Consider the following 17342-nt stretch of genomic DNA (forward strand, 5'->3'; position numbering starts at 1 on the left):
TACTTCCTTTGTCTCTTTTGCTCACGTTTGGCTTTACATCTCGTCTCATGCTTCCCTCTGGGCCTGGCACCAGCTCCCCGAGTGATAACCCATCTGTTCCATGAAGCATTCCACTACAGTGATGGAGCAAGCAGCCAAGCCTCAACAATCGGTGGCAACACCAGCACTCTGAGAGACTGATAGCAGTCTCAGAGAGGACTCAGAGAATGTAATGACTATGGAGACTGAAATCCTCTCTCATTTCTGGAGGTGGTTCCTCTAGGTCAGGACTGAAGCATGTGGTGGGGGAGGGAATTGCACTGTGTGTTTGTGTGAGCTTGTAGTTCCACTGTCATTGCTGCCTGTATGTGTATAGTCTCAGTTTCCATTTCATCTGGCAAGTTTCACCAACAGTAATTCATGTAAAATTGTATATACCATGTTACACTGTCAGTGAGACAGCTGTGGAGAGGTGTATACTGCTGAAATGAAAAGTCACAGATTCCACTGGCAAACTTAAGCACTTAAGACCACACTACTGTGTATAACACACATGCATACACATATGTACACCTTTGTCTATCCAGTGGCATTCACTGCTGTTCACACGAAATGGCATTCCACAGGGATAGTGCAATGTGCTTTGTACCTGCTGGTGAATGTTATGCAATCTGCCTACTTGATTGGATGGTCCTGCTTAACATCTTGATAGATGTCACCACCTTGACCCAGAGTGCAAATGCACCATTATACAATGCCCGCTGCAGGAAACTCCTCTGCCTATGACACAAGTTCTCTTGGTTTATTTCATTACATCTGTATTTTATTCCAGTTGGCAAATACCAGTTTTGCACAAAATGGCATTAATTCCAGATTTTTAACCTGATTCCTGCTGGGTTAGAAATTGACAAAACTCTACCTAGCTATTAGACAGGCATTTAATATAACGGCTAAATATAGAACTGACAAAGGCCCACCTCTGGAGCAGGAACAGCATGGGAAGAAAATCAGTGTAATTTCTGATACAGGCATCTTGACAGGCATCTAGAGTCTTACCTGCATCTGTCACTGATTCTCAGATACATCGTGACATCCTGCTATAAAGCATATAGCCTCACTACTATTGAGTAACAGAATTGCCACCTCTTGTGTAGAAATTTGTGCATAGAGAATCCTCTTTCTGTTTCTAAGGCTTTGGATCTAAGTTCTCCCACATGCAGATCTCAATATAGAAATTTGAGGTGGCCTAATTTGAGTTTATATTGTTTCATAAATAATGTTTGCCTGTACACTTCTTGGCAAAGGTATATGTTTCAGTCTGACAAGGCGTAGTATCCTTTTGGCATTTCAGAAGAAGTGGGCAGGATGAATTATTCATTTAAAAAGTACGTGACATTATGATGGAGCCTCAGCAAAGAATGTTTAACATTACAAATGGGATGAATCAGTTTAAACTTATCTGAGCTTATCATGCAGTAGACAAAATGACTGAATTTATTTAATGAATTTATTTTCAGGTCTTCTAATGCCAAGAGGTCTGGGGGAAAGCAGTCAAAAATACAGCGCTAAATTCTCACTTGGTGTCAACTGGCGTAGCTCCTCTGGCTTCATTACAAAATAACAATGAATAAATAAAGGAACAACAACTCTCCAAAACAAAACTACAGTGGCAAAACTAACAATGTACATATAGAGAGAACGGGATGGATGTAACGTGAAACATTGTGTCAGGAATCAGGCCTGCAACTGACCTTGGAACCAGGTAGTTGACCTACAGCTGAACACCCTGATTGACCAGATTTCCTGGTTGGCTGAGAGGTGTCACCAGTCTTGCTCTTATACCCAGCAGCAGTACCAGGCCAGTGTTTGCTCAATGCCCATGCTCTCAGCTGTCAGCTCTCCAGGGCTTGCCCTGCTCCTAACTTTGAACCTGCCCTGCTCCTGCCTTGTTCCTGTCCTGCCTGTTTTGGCTTCCTGACTCTGGCTCCTGCTCCAACCTCTAGGCTTGACCACCTACACCCCAGTGTGTGACATGTTAACTGGGTTATTGCACCATTAGTAAAGTTTCTGCAATACCAAAAGGAGGAAAAAATGCAGTGCTTAAAATCAGTGTATTCAATAGGAACTAGTGGATTCTCATAATCTAACATGTATTGTTTTCTTTTAAGTGTCAGCCAATCTTGTACAAACAGCCCTGATGCCATCTCAAGGAACGGAAGTGGAGAATCACATCTGGGAGCATGAGGAGAGGCAGATATGGAGTGGTCTGGACATTCTTAGCAGGATACTGTGGTTGATTTAGTAATTATGGGCTCAGCATTCATATCTCAATATTAGATGCTTCAACCCAGAATTCAGTACAGACGTCATTAATTTTCTTGACCAGCTTTATAGCTTAAAAGTCCATTTTCTCAACAGACACATGGCCCTGTACATACAGTTCAGCAATGTTTACCTTTACACTCTAAATACCATTCTGCTGCCTAACCTCCTGCTGATGGCTTACCAGAATCTAGGATGCTTCTTGTTTAGTGTGCTGCTAACCCCCAGCTGGGCAACACAACAGGAAGTCCTTTGCTGAGACCTTCTGCATCGAGCTGGCTAGTTATGTTGGCTGTACAGCAATTTGCTACTTTTTTTAAAAGGCAAAGTTGGAATTCAGCTGCCAGGACCAGCCCCCTATCCCTCCTTTACAGTTTCATGCATTCTGATTTTCTGTTATGATAAAATATCAGGGGTCCTTGTCAAATTGCTCCAATGGCCTAGACTGCAATGTCTGTGCCAGCTGAGAAACTGTCGATCAAATCTCAAAGAAGCATTCTGGCATTTTCAGAAGGAGGCAGTAGGTTTTTCTGCAGGATTTTCACTCTTTCTGTATCTGTCTTCCTTTATATTTATGTAAGCATTGATGCCAAGCCTATTTCCTTATTCTTTGAGTCACCAGGTTCTTTCTAGTGTAAAACTGAACTTAAAATCTGTGTTGCAACAATATCCATTGCTGCAGAAATAACAGAGCTGTTACGCTGCATGATTAAATGCACGTTTTCTGTCTCCTGCAAAATGTATTCAACTGCATTGTCCAAAATCCCCCAAAAGAACCATTCTAAAGCTGCATTTGGATGAGACTGAAAACTGAGGCCTTGAGCACTTGTGATTATTAAAGATGCTATGGAACATAGAAACACAAGAACAATCATGCTGTCTCAGTCCAGGAGTCCATGTAGTCCAGTATTCTTTCTCTGACAGTGGCCAGTATGAACTGATTCAGAGGATGAAACCCTGTAGTAGGTAGTTATGGGATAATGTGCCCTCAGAGAAGCTTTCCTTCTAACCTTCAGTAGTTACATGTTGCTTTATATCCTTTCCTAAACTCATTTATTTTTAATATTTACTATTAAAACTGGGAATTCTTGTTATCCATAAAAGTGTCCAGTCCTTTTTTTTTTTTTTAACCATACTAAGCTCTTGGTCTCAGTGATATATTGTGGCAATGAGTTCCAGAGGCCAATTACACAATGTTTGAAAAAGTATTTCTGTTTATCCGTGAGGTTTTTTTTAAATATGCCACCATTCAATTTCATGAACGTGAATTGTTTTTCTTGTTTTTGTTTTATGAGAGATGGTGAATAGAAGTTCCTTATCTCTTGTTCTATAGCATTCATTATTATTGTAGTTTAAGGATAAAGACGTGTTACATTGTGGTCAGATTGAAAATTTAGTAATTCCATTCTGCCAAACTAAATTTCTTTGCAGTTTCAATTGGATACAGTGATTTTCATTACCTGAGGTCCTGCCCTAAACTGTTGCATAATGTTGCCACAAAGTTGGTTACAGTTAATCCTATGGCAGAACTGGTGCATTCTTCCTGTATGTTTGTAATTTGTAAAATCCTAATGGTTCTTTATCCAGCAGTATTTAATAATAATAAAAATGGGGCCTGCATTTTCTACAATTTACATTGGCAAAAATAGACAGTAAACCCAGAAATCAACTACTGCAGTAAGACAGTATTTGAGAGACTTTACATACCTAAAGACGCAGGGTAAGATTATTCCTATGGAATTATGCATTGCCTTCACACACTGCAACTGCAAAAAGCATTTATCATAATTAATGTAACCACACTGATTATCAAAGGATGCTCGATGACTGATTTGTCACTTGTAAAGCCAGACAGGAGATCAGAGTACAAATTACACAGATTTACTGCCAGGTAACAATATATGCTTTCAAGTGCATTAATTCCTAAGAAAGGTAAGTGGGACCCATTCTTTCCCTCCTTGCTCTTTAGGTCCCTACAGAATCATTTTTATTTTATGAAACAGAATAAGGAGAATTACAGACAATACCACATCTGAATGAAGGAAAAATATACAGAAAGTGATTTTTCTCCCTGCATCTTGCAAGAAACAATTTTTCTTTCTCTCATTTTCTTGTCAGAGCAAAGAAGACACCAAATTACATTCTGCCTCTAAGAAGACCTCTAGAAAAGGTCTGGCAGCTCTGAATTCCCCAGACAGCTCTCCACAACCACCTTCCATTATTAACTTTTCTATTTTTAGGTGAATTTCCAGGTTTTTCCCAAGTCAATTCCTTTCAGACATTCAACATTTCTACTATGTAACACAACTATTGCTTTATATTATGTTGCCATGGAAACACCTGCTGCCACCCTAGGAAGTGTAGGGATGGAGGGAGATGGGAGCAGGCAGAAACAGGGAAATGTAATCAGAGATTGAAAAATTAAAGCAAGCCCCCTGCCCCGTTTCCCATATCATTTGCTAGGGACTTTGTAAAAATCTAAGTTGCCCAGGTTTGACTACAGTTTAGAAGTATATTTCAGAAGTAGGACAATTGAGACACTTCAGAGCACACACTAAAGAGAAGGGGACATTTAATAGCACTAGGAGTTTGCTCTAAGTCTCTTTCCAAATGAATTCCCATTTTCCTGTGCAGATTCAGTTCTCTTCCTCCTCAATCACTAGTTCCTTTAGCTATTCAGCCTATCTATCCAGGCTGCAGTACCTATGATTATTTCCTATTATGTTGTCTTGGCAACATCTGCATCTATCTAGGGAGAGGACAAGTAGGCAGCCAATCAGTTTTCAGAGGTTTCCTATACTGATTCTTTGTTCTCGTGCAATTGCTAAATATATATTTTTTTGGGGGGAGAGGGAATTAACACAAGGTACTGTAGTGGTTGTGTGAGGGGATATTTCTCTGTCTTTCTGTGTATGTGCTTTACATTCTTATTTAAATAGAGAGATTATGTGAACTACAGTAAAGTTCTGATCCATAACCTACTGAAATCAATGGGAGTCCTGCTAATTACTTCAATGGGTTTGGTTCAAATTGTAACACAAGAGCACCAAGATTATAGAATCATAGAAGATTAGGGTTGGAAGGGACCTCAGGAGGTATCTAGTCCACCCCCCTGCTCAAAACAGGACCAACACCAATCAACAGGATCAATGGATACACTGTAGAAAGTGAGATAGGTGCAGTGGACGTGATGAGTCTTTTGGGTTTGTGCTACACTTTAGGTCACTTGTACGTAAGCGCTCAGTGCCTGTCTTATATTAGAGAGTTTAAACTAAACCCATGTGTGTCTACCCGCACATTCACCCTGCATAGCTTAATGAAGGCCAGATGGGCCAATTAACCAATTAGGCAATTAATTAAGGAAGACCCACCTGTGCAGGAACAGGCAGGGCCCGTACAAAGTCAGGTAGCTGGATACATGCAAGGGGTTGTTGCTGAGAAAAGGGGTAGGAAGAAAGGCTGCAGTTGCTTCCTGAGTGGAGGAAGTAGAAGGTTAGCTAAGCCAGTGAAGGGGAAGTAGGGGGAAACAAAAGCAGAGGGGTAGCACCGTATGGGGAGTGTGGCTGCTTATTATATTATCCCTAGGGTAGAGCCCCCTGTAGAGGGCAGGCCTGGGTTCCCCCAAACAACCAGTGGGAAGTGACAAAGGGCATTAAAGATGCTAGCCAGCTAGCAGGTCTGCGGAGACTGTGAATTCCCTTGAAAGGAAAGGGAATTGAGTGGCCTGACCAGAAGGCCAAGCCATGAAGAGGAGACTACAGATTTGGTGGAGAGTGGAGCTGCAGAGCAGGCAGGTGAGCACACCACTGGAGAGGGAGTGCAAGGTGGCTGACCTAATCCCCAGGCTTGCTAGCAGGAGGAGCCACCAGCAGTGAGTGAACCCCCTGACAGCATGGTTGTATCCTATCATTTTAAGCAGAGATGCATAACAGCCCCACCAGTCTCTGCCGTCCCATTGACTTGGCTGGGACTGTGGGAGTCTAAATGAGGGCTGAAGTCACTTCAGAGAGTTGAAGGACTGACTTAAATTGACCAATGTCATTGCAGAACATTTACACTCATTGCACTAGATTAACCAAAAACCAGCAATGAGGAAAAAAAACCATTTACTGTGAAGCCTGGATTCACTGCAGAGAACCAGGCACTGACTACACAATTCAGGATGTTTTCTTGTATTTTCTTTTTTCCTGCTCTGACCCCTTGTCCTGTTGTAGTTTTCCCCCTTACTAGGTTTGCATCTCCCTGGTGGGGTACTTGAGTTGCATGTTTGATTATAGTCCATTTACCTCTTAGGGCTCCTGAAAATTTTCTTATTAACTGTGCTGTATTAAATGGGGAAAGGGTGCAATTAAGTGTGTAGCTCGCAAAATACATTAAGTGTCTTTTAAAATATGCAAAGTGCAAATGGATTTCCTGATTTGAGACTGTATCAGGATGTTTACAATTCCTGCTAGATGAAAGGCGGGCACGCAGATTGCATTTAATGTTGATTTGGTGTTGCATTTTTCTTGGCTTTTAGCTAATATTAGGCCTTTTAGCTGTGGGGTTTATGGAATGAGAAAATGAGTTTTATTTTGTTTACCAGACAATAGTGTGCCTTCAGTTTTGTTTCTATTTATTGTGGTTCAGATTGAAAATAGTAGCCAAGATAATCTCATGAGAGCAGACTTTCTTCTTGCAAGATTTTTTAGCGTAGGATTGGCTGAAAAGACCATGAAAAGGATGTTTTTCTTTATATATTGGCATTTCTGTGTGCGGACTTGGGCCAGACCGAGCAGTTTAGAGATGCACGGAAACTAATAGTTAAACCAACCTAAACAAAAGAGGGAAGGAGGGTATTGTGGCTTAAGCTGGTGACTACATGTCAGGAAAATCTAGGTTTTCTTCCCATTTCTGCCACATAGTTCCTGGTTTTTATGCAGACCACTCATTTCCCTGTGCCTCAGTTTACCCATCTTCACAAAATGCGGGGAGGCGCTAATGCTACCTCATCCATCTTGAAAGAGCGGCTATGAGGCTAAATTGGTTAATACTCAAAGTTCTAAGCTGAAAGGTGCTATTGCAATGAAATGCTCTGAATCATGGTAACTGGGGTGAGAGAAGTAGAAAAAATAAGATATAGGGTTGCTCCCTTTGGAATAAACACAGGATCCAATTGTTTTAAACGTGTAATAGACCAGTGGTAAACTGGTCAAAACAATCATTGCCAGATACTAATGATGTACTAATAGGTGAAATTGCCTTTTGAAATGAGTGGGTATCAAACTCCTTCCTTCCACTTAGAGGTTCCCTGTTATTGGTGACGTGCACAGACCATTTCTAATAGGGTTTACATTTGTGTTGGAGAAAGTCACAAGTAAAAAAAGTTTTTTTTTTTTACATTCCCCTCCCAGTACTTCAAACAAGCAAGACCACAGATCATAGATGAGTTTGCATGTTGAGTTAGTCAGATGTCTGAGGACACTGCTAATAGAATTCCAAAATAGGTACATTTAAAAAAAAAATTCCCCAGGCAGTACAATTTTACATGGTTCCAGATGAATTCACTTGTTTGTCCTGTTGATGATCCATGACAAAGTCCTTACTCTCTCAAAGATAGTTGGATTACTTTTGTAAGGAAGAACTATTAATGGAAGGGCTTGCACCATCTGGCTCATAGATTGAACTTCCTCAAGCACCTTCATTATCAGATCTAAATTTAAAACCTGATGTGATTATGTTGGGAGCAATGCCAAGTCCTGTGCTATTCAATCTGCTTTGACTTGAAGTTTTTATGAAATTTATTTGCTTAATTGACCATCCTACTGTCACTTCAGATCTCAGATACCATAGTGATAAACATGGTATTAATTCTTAGAGGGGTGTGAGTGGGAGGGGGAGCAATTAACAGGTAGAAAGATAGATATGCTGATAGTTGACTTCATGTAGCTCTTTGTCAGTCTGAGGAAGGGAGGGATGGACAGATAAATTCTGGTTCATTATTTGAGAGAGAGGCTCTGATTCACCAAAACATTTGTGTTGTATAACTCCATAGCATGAAGTTGATGTAAAGCCTGAGTCATGCAGTATGAATCAGGCCAAATAGTTTTTTAATAAACATAGGATAAGTGTGTGTGGGGGGGAAAACAGCTTCTCCCTGTTCAATATTAACCTTACTGTCTGAGCCCTCTCTGTAGGCATCCACCTTTGATATGTCTTAAAGCAAAATTTCAAGAAATGTTCCTTAGAAATTTGACACATCCAAAAAAAACCTCCCCAAACCAGCCAGTGAGGTAATAGCTTTGTCTCCTACCTGTCCTCCAATTGAAAGCACTGATGTTGGCCACACTAAAAATTCTAAGGTTAGCTCAAGCAATTAATCTCAAGGTTAGAAATCATTGTTCTACCATGGAAGTAAAATCCAATTATCCTTTGCTACAGTGTCTCTATCTCTGAGAAAATCAGACTGATAGCAACTGTTCTCTGCTCATTTTGCTTTCTTTAGGTTTCAATATGTGGAGCTGCGCTGATTTGTACTCGCTGAGGCCCCTGACCTCTGGCTACACTCTAAGGTCCCCGCTTTACACTGACAGGCTGGTATCAAGAGCCTGAAGTATAAACGAGAATAAGGACCTAGTTTAAAAAAAACAATTCTACACTTTAATAGCAGATGTTCAGCCTTTTTAGAGGTATGACCTTGTAGTAAGAATCCTGTTAGATTTTCTTTCAGCTGGTTCATTTCCACTCGGGACTCACCCTGTCTAGAGTTGCTTTTGCTATAATTCCCACAGCGTGAAGCCCTCACCCACTAATGTTGTCAGAAAATTGACACAAGGCCTCATTCTGGTCCACTGCGCCCAAGTTCTTGCGATCTACCTGTTACCAGACCCACCTGCCCCCCTCTGTTCTGATTATTCTAGTGTCACAGGATGGTTTTCAAATGATAGGGTCTGAAGCGATGTTCCTTAATATTGCTTGTCCCCCTCCTACTGTCAACGATGATAGTATCAAACATCACTTAAACAACTATACTTGAGTCACAACAGAAAGGGGAAGAGAAGGATGAAAACAAGTCGGGGAGGTAAAAAGCCATTCTGGCCAATAAAGTATCTTGACTTTGGTCATGCAAACCATTTTTCAGAACAAACTATCCGAATATTTGCCATTTAGTTTTTTTCCCTAACCTTGGTAGCATTTTGCCATGTCACCATCAACAGGCCCTATTGACCCTGCATTTGTAAGGTTTCCCTCTGGACCAAATTTCCAAATCCCCCTCCCCATCTCAAGTGTGTCTCAGCAGCTTAATACTAGGAGAGATCAATGGTACCCTCAAAACAGCTCTTAACTCCAGGAAAATGTCCATATATCATGTGTATGAGAAGCTGACAACATTCTGGTTTCCTAGAGACAGCTAGGAATTCTATAAATAGCCATGCAATAAAAAAACAAATTGTTTGCCGTGCAAATGCCAATGTCAGCATCAGTTTGACAGCATAGCTCTGTGCTGGTGCTACTGCCAACTTTGGGTATCTCTGCAATAAAAGATCCACAGTGTGGCCATGGCTGGCCCGGATCAACAGATGGGCTCATGAGGCTTGGGCGGTGGGGCTATAAAACTGCAGTGTAGATGTTCGGGCTTGGGCTAGAGCCTGGACTCTGAGACCCTGCAAGGTGGGGGAGAGTCTGAGCCTGGGATCCAGCCCCAGCAGTTACATGGCAATTTTCAGTCCTGCAGCCCAAGCCCTGTGAGCCTGAGTCAGCTGACCTGCAGCCCAGTGCCTCAGGTCTTTTATTGCTGCATAAACATACATAGATAGAACTCCTTGCTTGGCTCACTGTTTAAAAACAAGCTAGACGCCGGCTCCAGTGACCACAACAGTTTGCAATCGGCATCTGCAGGATCCAGATGCCAAGGTCTGTAATTTCCTCTTTCCAGAAAAATGACAAGGCTATGCATCCGACTCCTAGCTCTTTCCCTGGGTAGCTTCTTATCCATCCATCAGGAGCTTGACCTTGAATCATCTCCCAAGACATAATCAGCGGTCAAGAACCAGCAGTGAGGAAGGGCATGTTCATCTGGAATAGTTTGGTTTTTTTGGGGGGGGGGGGAGGTGAGGGAATAAAGGGAGTGGCTAGAGAGAGTATACAATTGTTATACATCAAATAGACTCGCAAAGGGCTATGTTGTGAAGTCCCTGTTTTTCTTTTTACCAAGTCATAACTCCCGCAGTAGTCAATATGGGCTGGATCTAATGGAAACTGAGGTTAGTGGAGCTATGTAACTCTACACCAGATGAGGATGTGGGCCTGGGAGACATTGCTGGAATTTTGCAAGCAATCAATAACTTTTTAAAATTGCTTTAACAGTTCAATAGGAAACCAAATAAGTAAAGGAAACTAGGGGGCATGAAGAAATAACCCTCACAATGAAAAAAGCCTGGCTGTCCTTGCCCTGCTCCTCACTTTCCAGTGCATTTATCATTCTCACACTGGCCATTTCTCTCTATTCTGCAGTGCCCACTAACTCCTAGTAGCTGGAGTTCCTGTGGCCATAGCTGGCAGATATTGGGCAAGCATTAAGGGCCCTGAGCTGCTCCAAGTGAAGTCAAATGCAAAACTGATAGTGACTTGTGGATATAGTGAAAGAGGCAAGAATTATCAAAGGGCCCTCTGTGCATTATAGTCACTCACAGTGAGCTCCCCTGTGCCAAGGACCACCACAGGGTTTATACATCATTTAACCCCCCAGGGTTGGCCATCTCCAGGCTTCCCAGAGGAGAGGACTTGCAGGCAGCTTATCCCACTGTGCCCCTCACTGCAGGTGGACTTTGCATTGCTGGGAGCATCAGGGAGTGCTGATAAGGAAGGGGTCGCAGACAAATGTCTGTGTAAATGGAACATGATGCATTGGGGGGGCCACACATTTCTCTCAAAGACCTGTTCACATTGCATCTGATCACAGAATCATAGAACCAGAGGGTTAGATGGGACTGCAAGGATCTAGCCTAACCTCCTGCCAAGATGCAGGATTTGTTGTCTTAACCATCCAAGACAGAGAGCTATCCAGCTTCTCCTGAGGGAAACACTCCCACTGGGCCAACTATCTGGCTCATTGACTGGGCCCAGTTATGTCAGCAGTGACTGCAGCCCAACATTCATGTCATTGGCTGACCTCTGAGCCCTTCTCAGGCTGCTGGCTCAGAACAGCTCACCTTCAAGGAGCATGACTGGGACAAAACCCTCAAGTGCTGCTGCTGCCGCCATACGATATGTTGCTCAGCCTTGATGCCAGATGAGCAGGGGATATATACTCCCAGCCTGTCTGGGCAAGGGGTGTGTGTGTGTTGGGAGGGAGAAGGGGGAACCAGGAGACTTGCACAAATCTGGGAGTGCTATAAATATGTAACACCTAGCTCTGACAAAATTGCAGTGCAGGATCTTGGTGTCACATATTCCAAGACATGCAATTTATGCCATAGCTGTTTTTTCTTAATGTCACAGCATTGCTATGCTGCAGCAACGTTTTGGATTGACTACGAAGTAGATTTGATTATTCAGGCATAAGGTGTTCCCTAAGTACACTTGTGAACAAAGGAGAAGGAAGGCAGAGTAGCACATCTCCATGCCCCCCTTTAAAATATATTGGTCTCAATATGTATGCTCTGCAAGAGCATTTACAAGCATCACAGGGATTTAGAATTTTATCCTTAAATTAAATAAGGAGACAAATGCTGTCCCTGTGCCAAAGACCCTGAAAACAGTATAGCAGCTGTTCCAGAGTCATTTTCAAGAATCTGAGATCAGGCTAGTTTTTCTCCTCATTAGGAGAATTCTTCCTTCTTGGAAATATGCTCTGGCATTGCTTGGGCCAAATTCCAGCATTAGCAAAGCTCAGAAAACCCTGTGTGGTGCACTCAAGGTTAAATCACATCTCTGGTCAGTAGTGTCTTGGTATTTGGGTAATGCTGCAATTCCGTACCCACTCAGAATGGATTCATTCAAACAGAATATGGCTTTCATACACTAAGTAACCCCTGGCAAACTTACACAGGAATTGACTCTGGAGCTATATAGACCAAATACTGCAGACGTGTGCTGTTACGTTATGATGCAGGCTGTTCCTTTGGGTTCTGCACAAATCCAACTCTTGTTGATTTATAATTTTCATGTGTTTTCCTCTCTCCTTGAGAGCCATTAATGGGCCTATATATAGGACCAAGATCATATGAGCTCTAGGATTCCCCTAACAATTTAACTATCCAAGCATGGAACTACCATGAAGAAGCCACATCTTACTACTTTGCATGACTCCCTAAACCATTACAAATGCCTACAAAAACACAAAATCCACAAACAAACCTAGATCCCTGGAAGACAAATATAGATAGTAGAACACCCTGATTGCTAGGAGCTATGTGCACAGTCTGGCAACTTTTCATGAACATTGAGATGTCTTAAGTTGTGGCCATGAGGAAGTCAATTGGAAGTGGTAGCTTAACTGATGTATCAACACACCACATTTAAAAACACATTAATGTGAAAGCAATTTCAATTACTAACCTTTTATTCAGATGAAATGGAATCATTTAAACAAGTTAAATCCCACTTTAATGGTTCCTTCTTGAATGTCTTTGTAAAGCAAACCCCAAGAGCATACTACAAAGTTATCCTGTGATAAGAGCACTGAAAGGCAGCATTTCATCCTCAGAGCCAACTGCACTAGCAGACCCATTTCACAATACCTTTCTTTTCAGATAACACAAGCACCTTGTATTCTTCCGCACAGAGAGTGGCTTTAACATGACCTTAATTTCCATGGGGAGTGCATGATATTAATTCTCCTTTCTAAACTTTCTCTGTCTTGTTCTTGAAAGAGGCAAGACTCTTCCTCAGGTGCAATCCTAGTTATAGGCCCTAATATAGCACAGCATGTTTAAATTAGTCTATATTCAGCAACACACCCAAGTGTTAGCTTTAAGGCAATAGGATTGAAACAGATGCCTAAATTGAAGCATGTGTTGAGATGGGCTGGATTGCTAAATCAGGGCTTTAGTTCTGATTCCCTCAGTGATGGAAACCTCCATAATTCTGTGGTGTACTCAAGCAAGAACATAATCTCCCTCCAAAAAAGCTGCAGGACAAACCCCATTGTTTATTAAAATAGAACATTAATCCTGTCACACCAAAATTAAAAGCCATTTATTCTGGCTTTTCTCAGGGACGGAAATAATGTGAATAAACTGCTTTCGTCCCAATGGGGAACGCTCTCATGACATTTAACAAGGTGGAAACCAAAAAGGGTTTATAGAGTTAGGGTACTAACAAAAAATAGAATTCAATGGTGAATGAGATTGTCTATGGCCCCAATTCAGCAAAGCAATTAAGCAAATGGTTAAGTCACTATTCCATGAAGCATTTTAGCATGGACTTAACTTATATGTGTGCTTAATTTGAAGCATGTGCATAAGTCCACTCCTGTACAGCAAAGCACTTTCTTTCATGTGTTTAAATGCTTTGCTGAATTGGGCCCTGTCAGATTTCTTTTTAACCACTCTAGATTTTAAAATATTATGATGAGAACCAATTTCAAATCCTCCTAAAGTCCCAAAATCAGAGGACATTTGTTTTTTCCCTTCATGCCAAAGCTGACATGGGAGGAAAGCTTGTTTATAAAGCAATAAACACATTAATGCTGTAAAGCAGCATACAGAACCCACAATGCAAAAAGCAAGTCCTTTGTATTCCTATGGTTGACAAGCAGAGAAGGAGAAAAACTTAATTAGAGCCATGAGAACTTCATTTATTACTGGAGGACAAATTTCTGCTTGGAGTTTGCTCTCAAAGTAAATCCACTCTGAGAATGGATCACTAACAGAGCACAGGGCATTTTCCTGCAGAGATTCCATATTCCACTGTAGCATGCGTGATCTTTATCTCCCCACCTGTTGCCCCTGTATTATGAATAACTGCTATGTATTTCTATAGCACCTTCCATCTGAGGCCCTTGGTGCACATTGCAAAGACTAATGGGTTTTAGCCTCATGATAGCTCCCTACCTGGGAGGTCAGTCTAGGGAAACTGACTTTCCCAAGGTCACACAGCCAACTAGAAATAGAAATAGACACCAGAGACCTCAGTGTTGTCTGCACAAAGGTCCCTTTTCATCCTTTTGGTAGGGCAAAGGGGACTGAAATTGGTTGTAAATTACAGTTCCTGAGTGCTGGAAAGGGGCTTTCATGTCCACAAGCATAAGGACCCAGCCCTTTTAACCACATACATAAGAGGGGGGCTGATCATGTGACACCCAGAGCACAATTCTGCATTCGCTGTGCACCCCAATGGCAGTTATAGGTCTGCACAGAAGGCAAGGTTCAGTGCTCCATCAGTACAGATTTATGCTTTTCCTGTGTTGCTGACTCTCTATTTTATCCCAAGCTTTGTGATATTTGTTTCTTAAAGCTCCAGCTGCTGGAATCCTATAAGTTCATAGGAATCTCAGCTTTCCTTGAAATAAAAACAAGTTTCTTAGACTCTGTGGAATAGCAGTACTGAATTCACGAGGGCAACACAGAATAACACTCAGCCTGTCACATGGGTTCCTAGCCCATTTCAGGGTGGTTATATTTGTATTTTGGAGGAAAGTGAAGAATTTAATTGAGGCCTAGGTCTATGGTGTGCGATGCAGAGGAATTGAGTTTAGACACAGAGTAAGCCGGAGGGTTGGAAAAGCCCTGGGCAGAGGGAGAATTTTATATTACCCTTGAATGCCTTTGATTCTGGCCCGTGAACTGCCTAAATCTCCTCATCTGGAAAATAATTTTTTTGAGAGGACAGGGGTGTTTGGAGGGGGTGCAGAGTTCTTATCCCATCAATTTTTTTTCCAAACTCCCCCACTGAAATCAAGCCACTTCATACACATTAACTAAAATGGGGAGTCCTCATTAAGAATGGATGGTTCAATTCAGCACAGAGTTAATAAAATGTCTAAAGGAATACAAATTAAAATAACTTTCTAGGCAGCTGAGTAACCTTTCCTGAGGATTTGTATTGCTTTGACATTCAGGAAAAATAAGATCAGTTGCAAGAATCTGACCTTCAGTCCCCATAAAGGAAGATGCTGAGAGAAACAACCCTCGATAAATACAGCTCCCTGCCCCAAAACTGCCTGGAAGACAATGTGATTTAGTAGACAGGGCATGGTGCTGGCACTCAAGATACTGCAGATTCTAGTCCCAGCTCTGCTGCCAAGTTGCAATGTAGTCTTAGGACAATCATTTCTCTTGTCTTTAGTGCTGGGGATCTCAACTGGGTGTAGTGATAACTTTCTCATGTCAAAGAACATCTGAGGCAGCCTGCTTCAGTCAGGAGGTCATTGGTTTGGGCATCAGGATATGAGCTTCCTCTGGCTCTTCTGCTGATTTGTTGTGTGACCTTGGGCAAGTTGGTTCACCTCTGTGTGCCTCAGTTTTTCCATCTGTAAGTTAAATATAACACTTGCCTCCTTAGCAAAGTGCTCTGAATTCCTTCAAATCATAGAAGTACAGGGTTAGAACAGGCCAAAAGAGGCAGGATGGAGTATACCTAGATCACTCCAACAGGTGTGTGTCTAACCTGTTCTTTACAATTCCAAATGGGGGGGGGATTTCACAACCTCCTTTGGGAGCCTAATACAGAGTTAATTATCCTTATAGTTGTTCTAATACCTGACCTAAATCTTCCTTGCTGCAGATTAAGCCCATTACCTTCAGTGGACATGAAGAATTGATCATGGTCCTCTTTATAATAGCCTTCAAATACATTAAGGGATATCAGGTCCCACTCTTAGTTGTTTTTTCTCAGAATTAAACATACCCAATTTGTTAGCTTTTCCTTAGCTCATTTTCTAAACCTTTTATTGTCTTTGTTGCTCTCCTCTGAACACTCTTCAACTTGTCCATATATTTCTTTAAAAAAAATATACAAGAGCAAAGTATCTTTCAGGCTAACTGTCCTTTTAGAAAGACAGAAACAGAGAAGGGACTTACCATACTCAGCCTTTTCTCTGTTCTGTACCTTTGCTGTGTTCAAACAGCTGCCCTGAGGAGGGCATAGGAATCCTACAAGCCTGAGTTTGTTCTCTAACAGGGGCAAAAAATCTCCCATCTAATTTTATTGAATGTAACCAATCAAGCAAAATTGATTGCTTTAAAGTATTCCCAACCCTCCTGCTTTTCTGAATGGAAGACTTCAGACACAATAATTGAAATAATTCAAGTCCTCAGTAAGAAACAACCTTAATGTCTCCTGCAGTGTATGTCTTGTAATTATGAAGATGGAATTGGTTATCTTTCTGCAAATGGACTATAATGAAAGGGGTGGCTGTGTAGCTAAGTGAGTCAGGCACTGCCTTTTCACCTCTGCAACATGATTTGGATCAGCTCCTGAACAGGCAATGGAAATTATTCCAATCAGGGGGATACTAAGGCTTTATGGCTCTCTGTTGGCAGTGGAGGATTTCCCCAGGAATCCAAACAAGTGTTCCATTCTGCCTTTCTAACCACAATTATTGAACTAATTACTGGTAGTAACTCATGGGTTTAGAAAAGCTCTGAATAAGATTCATGGGCTTTCCCCCTCTGTCTACTGAGTTGACTTCTTCTTTAGTCCCTCCTGCTGTCTCCTTGTTCACTTACCCCTTAGGAATGTTGCATTCACTGTTAAGTTTGGAGAACAATGCTATTTGCTCCTTGGCATGAATACTATTCCACAAGAGGCCACAAAGGGCCATAACCCTGCAATGCCTCTTGCCACCAAAGTCTGGGAGTATCGGCTCAAGATGCTGCAGCATACACAACGTAGGCGATCCCAACCCAGAGTTTTCCTATGATAGAGGACTCCACTCCCAGACAGGAATAGGCTAGCTGAGGAAAATGCAATACACTATGACAAATATGGGCCATATTAGCATGGAATGGATGGCTGCTGGCATGGTTTGTTTGACCTTTGCATAAGCAAAGGTTCAGCATGTAGCCTTCCAAGGAGCATTAAGGAGGAAGTGATTCAGTACGTAGTGCTGATCCTTT

The 17342-nt window shown here is 41.8% G+C and overlaps 1 protein-coding gene and 1 long non-coding RNA gene across 2 annotated transcripts in view; both read right to left on the reverse strand.

The window, feature by feature from the left end:
- The window catches only part of KCND3 (potassium voltage-gated channel subfamily D member 3), a 256763-nt gene that overhangs the window by 161046 nt on the left and 78375 nt on the right, over nt 1–17342 (reverse strand). The window lies entirely within an intron of this gene.
- Nucleotides 14557–16418, reverse strand: LOC120403829. Its single transcript, XR_005597755.1, has 2 exons — nt 16305–16418; nt 14557–15754 (listed from the first exon to the last, which is right to left on the reverse strand). It is a non-coding gene; the product is annotated as an uncharacterized LOC120403829 (long non-coding RNA).

The sequence above is a fragment of the Mauremys reevesii genome, linkage group 4 (genome assembly GCF_016161935.1).
Source record: "Mauremys reevesii isolate NIE-2019 linkage group 4, ASM1616193v1, whole genome shotgun sequence".
In the NCBI taxonomy this organism is placed as follows: domain Eukaryota; kingdom Metazoa; phylum Chordata; order Testudines; family Geoemydidae; genus Mauremys; species Mauremys reevesii.